Here is a 15284-nt window from a genome sequence, read left to right as displayed (position 1 = left end):
GAGAGATGAACCCCACCCTCATCGTGACAGGTTTATCTGGGGGATGAAATATTGAAGTCATCACTTATTAGAATTCCGAGCCTTCACCTTTTGTCACACAGAGTGCTTGGCTGGGAATCATGAAAACTAGCATTTTTCTGAGCAAGTTTGTTAATAAATTTGTCCATAATACCAGAAGGTATAGATGCAGAATTCAGCCATTCCGTCCATTCCATCATGGCTGATATTATTATCTTTCTCAATGCCATTCTCCTGCCCTCTCGCCGTCACCTTTGAAACGCTTCATAATCAAGAACCTGTCAATCTCCGCTTAAGAATGGGATTGTATTTAAGAGCAGAGGGGGTAATGTTGCAGCTTTATAAGTCCCTGGTCTGACCCCATTTGGAGTACTGTACTCAGTTTTGGTCACTTCACTACACGAAGGATGCTGAAACAATAGAAAGGGTGCAGAGGAGATTTGCAAGTATATTGCTTCGATGGGAAAGCATGCCTTATGAGAATAGGTTGAGTGAACGCGAAATTTTTCTCCTTGGACGACGGAGCATGGCAGGTGACCTGATAGAGGTGTATAAGAGGATGAGAGGCATTGATCGCGTGGATTGGCAGAGGCTCTTTTCCAGGGCTGAAATGGCTAGCACGAGAGGGCACAGTTTTCAGGTGCTTGGAAGTAGATACAGAGGAGATGTCAGGTTTAGGGTTTTTTTTTCGCAGAGAGTGGTTAGTGCGTGGAATTGGCTGCCGGCGACGGTGGTGGAGGCGGATATAAAAGGGTCTTTTAACAGCCTCCTGGACAGGTACATGTAGCTTAGAAAAATAGAGGGCTATATATAGCCCTAGGTAATTTCTAAATTATACACATGTTCGGCACAGGTCCATGTCCAGTCTACCTAGGCCTTTCAGTATTTGATAGTTTTCAAAGAAAAACTCTAACTCCTTCTTCTAATCTCCAAGGAGTACAGGGGCAGAGTCATAAAACGATCCTCATACATTAAAGCTTTCGTTCCGGGATCATCTCGTCACCGTCCTTTGGACCCTTTCCAATGCCAGGGCATCAGTTCTTAGATAAGGACACAGACTGTTCATCTTGTTCCAGGCGCGGTCTGACCAATGCATTATACAGACTCAACATTACCGCCTCACTCTTGTACTCTGGTTCTCTCCAAATGAATGTTGGCATTGCATTTGTCGTCCTTACTACCAACTCAGCCTGTGTTTACCCTTTCGCAATCCTGCACAGGGTCTCCAGTTTGTCTTTGCACCTTCGATATTTGAATTTACTGCCCATTTATAATCTAGTCTACGCCTTCGACAAAGTGTATATCCATTCAATTCCCGACACCATGTTACATCTGAAAATTCGTTGCCGAGTATGTTCTCGTCATGAGATACAGTGGCATGCAAATGTTTGGGCACCCTAGTCCCACAGTTGCACGCTTTCCATCCGTGCTGGGTTGAGCGTCGAAAAAAAATGCCTGGAAAATGAGCAATCACCTAAAAAGATCGGTGCAAAAACCTTGTCATGTCGGCGCCACGATGACTCCACCAGGAGCTATCATCTTCATCTTCTAAGGATCATTATCCTGTTGTACAAGCCATCCTCTTTTCATCTTCAGCTTTTTTACAGACGGTAAAATTCCGGTTTGCTTCCGGAATTTGCTGTATTTAATTGAATTCATTTTTCCCTCTTGCAGTGAAACACTGTAACATTGTAACACGGACTGCAATACAAGCCCAAAGCGTGATCAATCCACCTCCAAGCTTAACAGTTGGAAAGTGTTCTGTTCATGAAATTCTGCACTCTTTTTTTCTCCAACACACCTTTCCTCATTGCAGCCAAAAATAAAATTTCTATTTTAATTTCATCAGTCCACCGGACTTGTTTCAAAAATGCATCAGGCTTGTTTAGAAGTTCCTTTGCAAACTTCTGATGCTGAATTTTGTGGTGAGGACGCAGGAAAGGTTTTCTTCCGATGACTCTTCCATGAAGGTCATATTTGTGCAGGTATCACTGCACAGTAGAACAGTGAACCACCACTCCAGAGGCTGCTAAATCTTCTTGAAGGTCTCTTGCAGTCAAACGGGGGTTTTGTTTGCCTTTCCTGCAATCCTACCAGCGGTTCTCTCCGAAAGTTTTCTTGGTCTTCCAGACATCAACTTGACCTCTACCGTTCCTGTTAACTGCCATTTCTTAATGACATTACGAACTGAGGAAACGGCTACCTGAAAACGCTTTGCTATCTTCTTATAGCCTTCTCCTGCTCTGTGGGCATCAATTATTTTAACTTTCAGAGTGCTAGGCAGCTGCTTAGAGGAGCCCATGGTTGCTGATTGTTGGGACAAGGTTTGAGGAGTCAGGGTATTTATAAAGCTTTGAAATTTCCATCCCCTGGCCTTTCCTAACGACGACTGTAAACACGCCAGAGCCCTCACAAGCTCATAAAGGTCTGAGACACTGGTAAAGGTTATCTGAGATCTCAAATCTCTTGGGGTGCCCAAACTTTTGCTTGGTGCTCCTTTTGTTTTCTTTCACTCTAAAATTGTTCAAAACAAAAATATTACACTAATCTTGTTTAAAATGCTGAAAAGGAATGTTTCATCTTTAATTTTATGACTTTTGGAGATCAGTTCATCTTCTACTCACTGAACTATTCACAGTAACAGAAACTTTGACCAGGGCACCCCGAACATTTGCATGTCACTGTACATGAGGTGGTGGAATAGCGGCACAAGATCCGGACCGAAGAAGCACAAAACGCCAAATGTTGCCATGGAAGTTTACATGCAAACTCGTGACTGCAGATCAGGACAAATTACCACTGTCAATATACTAACCATCTGTTCCTTAACGTCCAATGGCGAGGTGTTATTTTTAAACTGGACTCCACTGATATCCCTGGATACATTTTCACTGATCACTTTTCAGTGGGATACATTTCAAACATTTCACATCCACTGTGGGGATCCTGGAGTAAAGCATCACTGGTAATTACGTTGCCGAAATGTTAAACAATATAATTGTGGTCGGTTTGATTATAATGACCGGCCGTAAGGTTTTAATAAGGTGATAGAGTTAAGAGTGTAACCTGGGAAAGATTGGGAGTTATTTCAGAGTAACTCTACACAGGCTGCGCGTTGAGTCGGGGCGGAGCGTATTCCGAGATAAGTATTTATTCCTGACGTTCACGTTGCGGAAGAACCTCCACGGCCAGTTACTGACCCTTATGCAGGCGGGGATATTCCGCCCATGTTTTAATTCTCCATGGAATCACAACAACTTCGATATATTGAAAAGGACCGTGATCCCAATTCTGTACCAATATGCGATCTCCCACCGTCAACTCGTCTCAAAACTATACAGTACCCAGTTTTCCTGTTCTACAATACCGTCACTATACATGAAGGTTTTAACCATACTTTTCGGCATTCCCGCAGAACTGCGATGTCAGAGTTGTAATCAGTCCTTCCTCCCTGGTCCTTTAACAGGAATGGAATGTGCGATACCAGTGGTAAGATATTTGACTTCTGTCTGCGCTGCAATATCACCGGAAGGTCGCAGATTCGAGTCCTCAAAATTTTGGGTGTTGATGTTACCAACTGGTTCCACCGCGGATTAAACTACGAAGCACAAATATTTGGGCGGCTGACGTTGGGTGGCTGTGGTGTTGATCGCGACAGAGAAAACAAAGAGAAGCAGAGAGATTGAATGTGTGTGTGTGTGTGTGAGAGAGAGAGAGAGAGAGAGAGAGAGAGAGAGAGAGAGAGAGAGAGAGAGAGAGAGAGAGAGAGAGAGAGAGAGAGAGAGAGAGAGAGAGAGAGAGAGAGAGAGAGAGAGAGAGAGAGAGAGAGAGAGAGAAGAGAGAGATAGAGAGAGATATGGGGTGAGGTAGACTGAAAAGGTGGAACCTAGAATACTGTAGTGAAGAATTTGAACAGAGAGTCTGTATGGTGAGACCAGGAAAGCGTGGAATACAGGGGGGAGGAAAAATAAAGCGATTTCACATTTTAAAGTAGGTTTGAAATTTTGCAGCACGCGGTTATGATGTTTGTCTGGATGAGGACATTTGAGATGTGAGCTCCGTTGAAACCGCAATGCATCCTCATGCGACAGTACATGACAATAGGTTTGAAGGCTAAATCTTCCGTTACGCAATGTACGTTATCCACGAACCTCCTTAGGTTTAAATCCGTTTATGTTCTCCTATAAGTTATATTTAATTTCTAATAATTCGTCTTTCTTTAATTTACCTTTGTCAGGTTTGAAATACAATGCGCTACTGCTAGAAAAGCGAATGTTCATTATATTTACACCTGGATGCCCATGACAGTAAACTTGAACACAAACTGAAAAGTTGAGTCTCAAGTTCATTTGAAGCACTGAAGCCCAAACAATGTTTCTGCCCGGGATTGAACTGGGGACCTTTCGCGTGTAAAGCGAATGTGATAACCACTACACCACAGAAACCGTGCAAAGCGCTCAATGCTTTGCGCTCTTGAGCAATGACCCGAGGCACCCCCTCCCCGCCCTGCTCTGAAGCACAGCAATAAGTACAAAACATTGCCCACTGTTCCTTTCCGTTTTCAGTAACACGTATTAAATAGGTTAGGACTTTATTCCCTGGAATATGGGTATAGGAAGAGTGTTATAAAGACGTGGCGGTGGAGCAAACCCAAGTGCTGAACACGGGCGTGGAATTGGTGCCAAGGCAGTCTTTACCCGAAGTCTTGGTTTTAGTAGAGAATTCAGGAACGATGCTAGACTTAGAACTGATCGTCCTAAGAACCATGGCACGGGATTACTCCTACACGAGCCGACCAACGAGCTGGCAGCTCCTTGTTGTGGTCACAGGATTTTTACACAGCATTTGCTGATGGAAAGCACGTGTTCGTAGTTATTGGAACGTGGGAATGATTGGGAACTAAACGAGGTGATTGAGGCACCATTCCTGAGGAACATAGCCAGGTAGGCGATTGCCAGAAGGGACCATGACAATACCACTCCCCCCCCCCCCCCCCCCCCGCCAACAGGAGCCTTCCGGCGATCCTCCAGGCCTGACTAGATGGTTCCGATTAAAGTCCTGGATGAGGAAAGGGACTAGGAGGAAGGAGCGGGGGGACCAGGAACGCTCTTCAGGACCATACCTTTCCAAGTCCACCAGGTATTGGAGACCCCTGCCCCGACGGCGCACATCAGTAGTCGTCGTTCAGTGTATACCGGATGGTTGTCGATGATACGGGCAAGTCTCAGCCGGGGAGACACATGGGGCTGACGGAGACTGTCTTTCACAGAGACACATGAAAGGTTGGGTGAATGCGCATAGACCTTGGCAATTTCAGGCGGACCGTGTGGGATTGATAACCCTTTCAGCCTTGAATGGTCCCAGGAAGCGGGGGGCGGATTTCCTATGTTCGTTTTTGAGCGGGATGCCCTTGCAGGAAAGCCACACCATCTGCTCAGGTTGGTACCTCCGAAGTCCGGTGTCGCACGGCTGTCTTCTTATTTCGATTTGTTGATATGAGTAGGGCCCTGCGTGTTCCCTCCCAAATCTTACGGCAGCGGTCAATATGGTCCCGAACTGACGGTACCGCAATCTCTTCTTCTTGCGCGGGGAACAGCGGGTGTTAGTACCCATGGGATCACTCGAACGGAGACCTCCTAATGGCCGAGCTCACCAGAGAGTTGTGGGCGATCTCAAACCACCGGAGGTGGTCGCTCCAGGTCGACGGGTTGTTTGCCGTTACACAACGTAGCGTCGCCTACAGATCGACGAGTTGACCCGTTCCGTCTGCCCGTTCGACTGGGGGTGGAAGGCGGATGACAGGTTGGCCGATGCACCTAAGGCTCGACAGAAGGCCTTCCATACCTGCAAGACGAACTGGGGACCTCGATCGGAGACTATCTCCGCGGGGATTCCGTGGAGGCGGAAGACGTGGCGGACGAGAAGATCTGCGTTTTCTTGAGAGGAAGTGAGTTTAGGGAGGGCCACAGTATGTACCGCCTTGGAGAATCGGTCTACCACAATGAAGACAGCTGTGTTTCCGCGGGAAGGGGTAGACTGATGACGAGGTCTAGGGCGATGTGCGACCAGGAACGACCAGGTACAGGTAGAGGACGAAGAAGACCCGCAGGCGGTAGATGAGAGTCCTTTCCCCGGGCACAGATGGAGCAAGCCAAGACATAAGAACGGGTGCCCCCTCCGTGGACGGCCACCAAAAGTGCTTCCTCAGGAGAGCCAGGGTCCGATCACTCCCGGCGTGGCAGGTGAACTGCGATGTGTGTCCCTAGTGGAGAACCTGAGGCCTGACGGAGACGGGCACGTAAGGGTGATCGCCTGGTCCATTGCCAGGGGCGGATTCGTCCCGCTGGGCTTCCTTTACCTTAGCCTCGATCTCCCAAGTGAGGGTGGCCATCACGCAAGATGGTGGGAGGATCGTCTCGGGAATGGAGGTATCATCCTTAGAGTCAAGCTGGCGGGAAAGCGCGACCGGCTTCTCGTTCTTGGATCCTGGACAGTACGTGAGGGTAAACTTGAACCGTCCAAAAAAAAAACAATACCCAACGGGCCTGACGGGAGTTCAATCGTTTGGCGGTCTGAATATGCCCCAGGGTCTTATGATCAGACACACTCGCAGAATAAAGAAATCAGGGACCATAACTGTCCTCGACCCCGTCACTCGCAGAAATAAAATCAGGGACGATAATAGTCCTCGACCCCGTTACTGGCAGAAAGGAACAGCGACCTCAGTCTGGAGCGGGCCAGGTGGATTGGAAAGGGGCACTAGCATAGCTGACGGCAAATCCACAGTGGCTGGTGTTTTAGGGGTTAATTGGAAAGGTGCATCCCAAATAAGAATAAATATTCGAAAGGGCGGGTGAGGCAACCATGATTGATACTAGAAAGTAAAGACAGCATAAAGGCAAAAGTGAGGGTTTATAATGTAGCAAGCATTAGAGGGAAGCCGGAGGTTTGGGACGCTTTCAAAAATGGCTAATACTGGAGAAAGTACCTTTGTTCAGACATATGAATATTAAAAGGGATGCAAGAGTGGATGTCAGAAAGCTGGAAAATGACGTGGAAGAAGCAGTAATGGGGGAAAAAGAAACGGAACGAACTGAATGAATATTTTGCGCCAGGCTGCTCTGTGGAATACACCAGCATAATGGCACCGAGAAACACGTGTCAGAGGGCATCAGTGAGAGTGGATGTTATGACTCTGGAGGAGGTGCCTGTGAAGCTGAAAGGTCTGAAGTTAGATGTCATCGGGACCAGTTGAACTACACCCAGGGTTCTGAAAGTGGTAACTGAAGAGATTCTGTAGGTTAGGGGTGTCAAACTCATTTGAGGTCACGGGCCGGATTGAGCAAAATGCAGCTTCATGCGGGCCGGATCAGTCGGACGCATGCGAACGCAGCTTTAGTTGCCTCCGTTTTTTCAGCCTGCTCTCATGTGTCTCAGTCTCTGCTATAACTACAAAGTGTTTCACTTTACAAATTCCGTTTCTTATGAAGAAGACTGCCGCGCAAGACTGCCGAATAAACACTAAAAACCCTGAAAACCTGGTACCTGAATAAACTCAGCATTAGCTATATCATACGCCATAGGCGCTTCGATTACTGGGGCCAGCTTTAATAGTAATTAGATATTATCTCGCGGGCCAAAGATAATTCCACCGCGGGCCGGATTTGAGTTTGACATATATGCTGTAGAAGATCTGTAGGCACTCCTTCACGTATCATTATATATATACAACAGCTCCATAACAAAGAAAGCCCAGCAGCGTCTGTACTTTCTGCGAAGGCTGAGGAAAGTCCATCTCCCACACCCCCATCTTATCGCATTCTACAGGGGTTGTATTGAGAGTATTCTGAGCAGCTGCATCACTGCCTGGTTCGGAAACTGCACCATCTTGGATCGCAAGACCTTGCAGCTGATAGTGAGGTCAGCTGAGAAGATTATCGGGGTCTCTCTTCCCGCCATTACGGACATTTACACTACACGCTGCATCCGCAAAGCAAACAGCATTATGAAGGACCACAAGCACCTCTCCGACAAACTTTTCTCCCTCCTGCCGTCTGGGAAAAAGAAGCATTCGGGCTCTCACGCCCAGACGATGTAACAGTTTCTACCCCCAAGCTATCAGACTCCTCAATACCCAGATCCTGGACTGACACCTTACTGCCCTATTGTCTTGTTTATTATTTATTGTAATGCCTGTACTGTTTTGTGTACTTCATGCAGTCCTGGGTAGGTCTGTAGTCTAGTGTAGTTTTATTCTGTGTTGCTTTTTACGTAGTTCACTCTAGTTTTTTGTACTGTGTTATGTAACACCATGGCCCTGAAAAAGTTGTCTCATTTTTACTATGTACTGTACCGGCAGTTATGGTCGAAATGACAATAAAAGTGACTTGACTTGATATTCGAGAACAGATCCTGATGACTGGAGAATTATGACTGTCACTCCACTCTGAAAGAAGGAAGTTAGGCTGAAGAAAGGAGAATAAAAGAAAGGCAGCCTGACTTCAACGTGTTAAATAACTCAAAAGATTCGAAGCACATTGAAGATCAATGACGGCTGAAGAGAAAGGGAGAAGATTTGTCAAATAGATCATGGTGTGCACGGTGATGCAACTTGGAAAAAAGGATAAAAAAGTCTCTAAATGGGGAAGGTTTTCAGAAATCAGAGGTGCAAAGAGACCTTGTGCAATATTCCCTAAATGTTTACTTCCAGGCTGAGTCAGCGGTAAAGGAAGGCAAATGCAATTTTAACATTCGGTTCAGGAGGGGTAGAATATAAAACAACAATGTAATGTTGACATATGTCCGTCATTATAAACCTGATTCTGATCCTGATCTTTATCCCCAACAATGGAAATCTCCTTCATTTACGATACTGACGGCAGTGTTATCCCTCCACATTCACGTTCTGACGTAACTGTGCTGAAACAAATTCCAAAGCTGTCGAATTAAACTATTTGTATTGGAATGATAAATCACCTTTTTCGATACTGAAAATAAATCAAGTACAACCCTCACTTCAGTTGTAGTGCTACGGTGGGTTCAATGAACATTGATGGAGCTGCGATGGCCCAGTGGTTAAGGCGTTGGACTTGAAATCCAATGGGGTTTCGCTGCGCAGGTTCGAACCCTGCTCGCAGCGCTCAAACTACAGCGCCAGGGAATAGAAATCTCACTGCCAATAAAAATTTAACACGCTGGCTGCTGTCTGTGTTCAGTTGACAACTGCGTACCAGTCGGCAGATTTATAGATGTTTACACTCATTGTGCAAATTTCATTTCTATTACGACTGTGATCAATCCCCCTCTGGGCAGCTTAAACGCTTTGTAGTTTGTAGCTTTACCGACTTGTAAAACTAAAAGAATCAAATGAATCAAATGCGGAGAACGGATTTGACGTGCAAATGACGTGCAACCTACCTAGCTCCCATTCGTGGATGCAGATGTCAATGCAAAATGTTATCCAATTGCGGAAAGGGTTTCACTCAGGAGTTGTTCCCTCCCACAGACTCTGACTGCCTCTGCCTCCCCAAAGTCCCATCAATACTGAGCAAAACTCAGAACAATGTCCCATTATATAACATTCATATCCATATGCTTCTGATCGAAGCTGGGGGCGTTGTCAGGGAGTCGAAATAAAGGCGGGCGACAGAAGTTTATCTCCTCTCACCTGGGGAGACGGTAGAAGATTTGGTGGAGGTGACCGGCCGACTTTTGACCGGCAACTGCGGTATGGGGAGGGGGGAGGATTGAGAAAAAGTCTGGGACAGCCTGATCTTACTGAATGCTGGGGCTGGCTGAAAAGGACTAGAGACTCGCCCTTATTTCTGTTGTCTGTCTGTTTAAACAAAAGGAATAAACAGGCCTTTCTTGGGCCTGCATGCTCCCCCGTGGATATAATAGTTCGCAATCTATGTCATCAGTTTGCCTGAGGAATCATTTCCAAGTCTGAAACTGGCACAAGATTTATATCCATCTTTTGTTAATGATGCAGAATTGTACAATTTATGGTTTGCGTACTGTCTGTCCTTTCGAGCCTGCAATGATGCTGCAAGTGTTTCATTGTACCTGTCCCTCACCGTCCCTGTGCACACGGCAATAAACCCGACCGGACCTAACAATACTCACTGAGATTTGAGCAGTGATGACCCCGGGCAGATGAGTCAAGGTGATGTCGGCAAACTGAGTGAGTAGGACCAGAGTCCAATATGGGAAATGAATGGTCACCCTCTTCTACAGAAAGACAGCATCTCTGAGTGGATTGAGGTGCAGTGAGGAGTGAAGAAGATCAAATCTACATTGTATCGATTGCAAGTTATTGTCTGTATGACCTCGCACAGTTATTTCCAGCTTTATTGAGACTGCACCTGCGATAATTTTTCAAAGTTATGTTTTCATTCTCTAACAAGTGTCATACAGAACACATAACGAATCCCTGCAGAAACAGTGTATAGCGGGTCAGGCAGCATTTCTAGACGGAATGAGCTAGTACACACAGTAGAAAGTAAGAGAATGTGGCTGAGAGGAAATGTCGAAGCAAACTTGATGGGCCAAACTGCCGAATTCTGCTTCTATATTTTGTGGTCTTATGCTGCTGAATCAGGCCGATGCAGGTTAAGCATAGACAGGAATGTTGTTGTTGTGGCAGCAAGTTAATTCACACGATAAGTTAAAATAAGCACATTAAATGACAGCAGGCAATATCTTATTTCCCTGACCGGGAATCGAACCCGGGCCGCGGCGGTGAGAGCGCCGAATCCTAACCACTAGACCACCAGGAAAACTGACGATGCGCTGCATCACAGCAACATACACTATCAAATCAGAAAAATACAAAACAAAATCAATGGATAAATAATAATAATGAATAAATGTGATAAATATTGTCACGAATCTACTGCTCAGCACTTTGCAGACGGCGTGTTCACCCAGTGCTTCTGGTTAAGCAACACTCTGGACTCTGAATGAATCAGTGGGAAACACTCATTCTCCAGTGTCTTTATAAAGATGGTGACATTCAGATTCTCTTATGAGCGCTGGGTCATTTTTGTTTCTGTCTATCGCCTCGAAGCAATTCAGTAGTAGGCCATCCGATTCCCGCGACATTGTCGCCGATACATCTGGTGTCTTGTTCCTCACCCTCCGCCTGGGTGGAGGTAGGAGAAAGAAAACCAGACGTCCAGAATGCCCGAAATATGGTCTGGGGGTGGAATGGTAGGCTTTCCTGATAGAAAAGCCTGACAGTGGTCGAGAGTGCGGGAGCCCCTGGTACTGAGGATGACGTTCTGATGACAAATAAGCTTAGATTTCATTAAATAAGCCTGATAGAAACCCCCGCAATGATTTGAAAGTCCTCAGGGTAGGCAGTTCCTTGTTTGCTGGTCGCGGCACTCAGTACATGGTATGCTTGCTTAACATCTGCTCTGGCGGTATGTGAAGTGCCGTCCGGATCAATGAGAAGAACCTCTCGGTAAGCAGCACCGACTGAACTCAATCATTGGATGTTGGGATTGGGGGAACAAGGGTGCGGCAAGACCGCTATATACGGAGAGTATGAAGAGTTTATCATGAAACAACACCGCCGTTCCACCGCCCACCACCCCCAGCACCACAATAATACCTTCTTATCTTCTCCGAACGGTGGATCGAGAATCCTTCCGGCTGTTCCACCGAATGAGCCATGTCTCCATGAAACAGAGAAGACAGCAGCCCCTCATTTCCCTCCGAAACTGCAATGTTGCACTTACGTAATATATCGTGTTTTCTAGTAATTGGCCTTTGGCTAAGAAGATGCCGGGCAGGGGATGCTTCATAGCCCGTCGGTTTAGTCTGGCTTGAAGTCTTCCGAACCGACCTCTTTTCCGGCAATGGTAATGGCTGACCTTCGCTGATCGCTGAAAGGTGCCGCACCTGCATTCCCGAGAGTCAAGCCCATCTGGTCCTTCAGCAGCTCGTTAAACTGCTGAGTAATTTAGACAGTTCAACAGTACGTTTCTTAAAGGGAAATTAGGGGCTTCACATTGCAGCTACATTGGGAACGCAGAAATACATCGAGACATTTTGCGAGCTGTCGGCAATACGTCGCGTGTAACGCCAGTGCCATCGTGGATCTTTGGATATATAAACAAATCTCAAAATCGCTAAAGCCTTGTCAGGTTTCCGTGTGGGAGGATGCTCGGGAAGGATCAGTCGCTTGGTTTTCACAATGAGGAAGTAAATTGGATTGGCCTTTGGGTACGTTGGGGAAGCGAGAGTATGGTAATGGATGGTTGTCTCTCTGACTCGGGACCTGTGATGAGTGGAGTGTCCCAGGGATCGTTGTTGCGTCCGTTGCTGTTTGCAATCTTTATCAATGATCTGAATAATGATGTCGCTAACTGCATCAGCAAATTTGCCGATGACAACAACATTACGGGTGTAGTTGACAACTAGGAAGAGTACCGGAGCATGAAACGGGATCTGGACCAGCTGGAAAAAATGGGTTGAAAAATGTCAGATCGGAATTAACGCAGACAAGTGTTAGATGTTGCATTTGGGAGGGCGAGCCAGGGATGGTCTGACCCAACGAGAAAAAAGGCATTGAGGAGTACGATAGAATAAACGAATCTGGGAATGCAGATCCATAATTCAATGAAAGTTGCGGCACAGTTAGACAGGGTCGTAAAAACAGCTTTTCGCACATTGGCCTTCATAGACTAAAGTACTGAGTACAGGAGTTGGGATGCTACGTTGCTGTTGTTTAAGACTTTATTGGGGCCCAATTTAAAATATTGTGTGTGGTCGGGCTCAACTATCTGCAGGAAAGATGCAAATAAGATTGAAAGAATGCAGAAAAAGAATTACACAGCTATTGCCGGGACTGAATGTTTTTAATTAAAAGGGAAGATTAAATATGTCAGCAATTTATTCCCGAGCGGGTAGAAGACAGAGGGGAGATTTGATAGAGGTATACTACATTATGAGGCGTATAGAGAGTGTAAATGCAAGCGGGCTTTCTCCACTGATGTTGGGCGAGAATACAACTGGAGATCATGGGTGAAGGGTGAAATGTGAAATGTTTAAGGGAAACAAGAGGGGAAACTTCTTCACCCAGAGGGTCGACAGAGTGTAGACAGTGCTGCCAACGCAAATGATAATTGAGATTTCGATGTCAACGTTTAAGAGATGATTGGAGAAGTACACGGTTGAGAGGGATATGGATGGCCACGGTCCGAGTCCGGGACGATGGGAGTAGGCAGTTTAAATAATTCCTCACTGACTGGACGGGCTGGAGACCCTGTTTCTGTGCGGCGGTTCCCTATACCTGTCTGACTGTATGTCTGGGTTAGAGCTTCAGTGTCCCACAGCACCGACCAATCTAGAAAGTCGTTGACACTGTTCGATCCCTCTGTCCTTGCACACACTGAAGCGTGGAGACTGCGTTAATGTATGGTTACAGCATAAGAAGATGGAAGCTTTTAAACTTGTTTATTCTGTATTCTCCAATTGCCTGCAATGCTTTTGAAGGAAGACAAGTGTGAGCCCGGATATTTGCTTTGCTCTCGCTGCGTTTTCAGTTTGTGTAGTTTTGTATGTTACATTAATTATTGATTTCAGACGGAGACATGGATTCCACACCGGCCATGTGGATTCAGGGTTAAATGGATCGAAATATTAGCGTATCTACATGCGATACGATAAAACCACGATTCAGTGGTAAATAAGCTTTAGGATAAATTGGTGTGTACTTGAATTGGGAATTTAGAATTGACATTTTGGAAGGCTGGTTCTTTTAATAACCGCCAGAAGCTGCTGTTGGGCACTTTGAAATGCCGGTTTTAAATTGTAGGGCTCCACTGGAAAAGGTGTTTTGCAGACATTGTAGCATTTACCCTGTAATATGTAAATGGCAGGTCAGTTCAGAAAACGCGCTGGTGCAGTCAATAGCTCAGCCATTTGCTTACGTCATCAGCCCTAATTCCATTAATTATCCGGGTGCCGCTGTGTGGTCAGATTAAAAAGATTAATTACTCAGCCCTATTTCTCGGAGCACTGTAACTGCAGACTCGCAATAGAGTTGTAAAGTGTACCGAAGTTTCGACTCTCCATGCGGAACACGGCTGCCATTTGTCTTCCAGCCAGAATTTATTCTGTCTACTACATCATCTGCCTTCTGTTAGGAAACCAATTCTGAATCAACGCAGCCAGGACTCCCTCGATCCCATGCCTCCTGACTTTCTGAATGAGTCCACTTTGGGGAACTGATCAAACGCCTGACCATAATTAATGCCCCCACATCGATTATCCTGGTTCATCCGTTAGTTTTATTTACACTTTTTCAATTAAATCAATCTGGCTCATTAATGACAACATACCATGCTTTCTCTCCGTAGCCAGATTACGCTTCTCCAAATACTCATTAATTCCCTCTTTAGTAATCGTCTCCAGTACTTTACCCACTACTGATGTAAGACTCCCTGGTCTATAATTCCAAGAAGTATCCCTGCTATTTTTCGTCAACAAATGAATAAGATTTTCCACGCTCCAATCTTCTAGTTCTACTTCCGTGACCAGCGAAAACACAAATATCCTGTCCAAAAGCTCAACAATATCTGAGTTCGCCTTCCAAAATTCCGGCACCCAGGAATCATCTATCATAATGTTTTCCCAAGTTTCCAGCGCATCCTCTTTCTCAGCGTCGGCACGTTCGAGCATATCTGCCTTATTACGTTGTGGGCACATTGATCAATGCATTCAGTAAGGATCTTCACTGTTTCCTTGGTCTCCAGACACGTTTTCCTCTTTTACCTCTGATTTGCCCACAGTCTCCCCAGTCTCCTCCTGTTCTTCACAGTGCACTCGTCAAGGATTTCTCAAATCCCCCTATCACTCCTTTAAATCCACTGTTATATTCCTTCCTGTCTACATTGTGACTCGCTATAGCGTTATTTGATCCTTTCTTCCTGTTCTGTAAGTATCGTTCTTTCTTCCTCTTGACGTGTTGTCCAAATTCCTTGTCTCCCAGGGTTACTTTACACTGTCATCCTTTCCCTGCATCACTGAGACAAACCTATACTGAACCCCGTGTAAGTGCTCCCTAAACAATCCCCACATATCTGTTTCGCAATACCCCGAGTGCGTCATTTCCCAATGTACCTTCCTAAAATCCTGCCAGCCAGCACCATAATTCGCAGACCCCCAAGTAAACACACTCCACACTCTCTGGTCCTATCCCTGGGCAAGGCAAATGGAGGGGAGTTCTGTCCTATCGTTCTGGAATGCTAACCCGC

The 15284-nt window shown here is 45.9% G+C and overlaps 1 protein-coding gene and 3 non-coding genes across 4 annotated transcripts in view; 2 read left to right on the top strand and 2 right to left on the bottom strand.

Moving 5' to 3' along the window:
• The window catches only part of LOC140722996 (NACHT, LRR and PYD domains-containing protein 3-like), a 725328-nt gene that overhangs the window by 80716 nt on the left and 629328 nt on the right, over positions 1 to 15284 (top strand). The window lies entirely within an intron of this gene.
• Positions 4391 to 4463, bottom strand: trnav-uac (transfer RNA valine (anticodon UAC)). The gene has a single exon. It is a non-coding gene; the product is annotated as a tRNA-Val (tRNA).
• Positions 9076 to 9157, top strand: trnas-uga (transfer RNA serine (anticodon UGA)). Its single transcript has one exon. It is a non-coding gene; the product is annotated as a tRNA-Ser (tRNA).
• Positions 10725 to 10796, bottom strand: trnae-cuc (transfer RNA glutamic acid (anticodon CUC)). Its single transcript has one exon. It is a non-coding gene; the product is annotated as a tRNA-Glu (tRNA).

The sequence above is a fragment of the Hemitrygon akajei genome, unplaced genomic scaffold (genome assembly GCF_048418815.1).
Source record: "Hemitrygon akajei unplaced genomic scaffold, sHemAka1.3 Scf000096, whole genome shotgun sequence".
NCBI lineage: Eukaryota > Metazoa > Chordata > Chondrichthyes > Myliobatiformes > Dasyatidae > Hemitrygon > Hemitrygon akajei.
The sequence above is the reverse complement of the archived record's forward strand: the minus strand, read 5'-3'. Positions and strand labels throughout refer to the sequence as shown.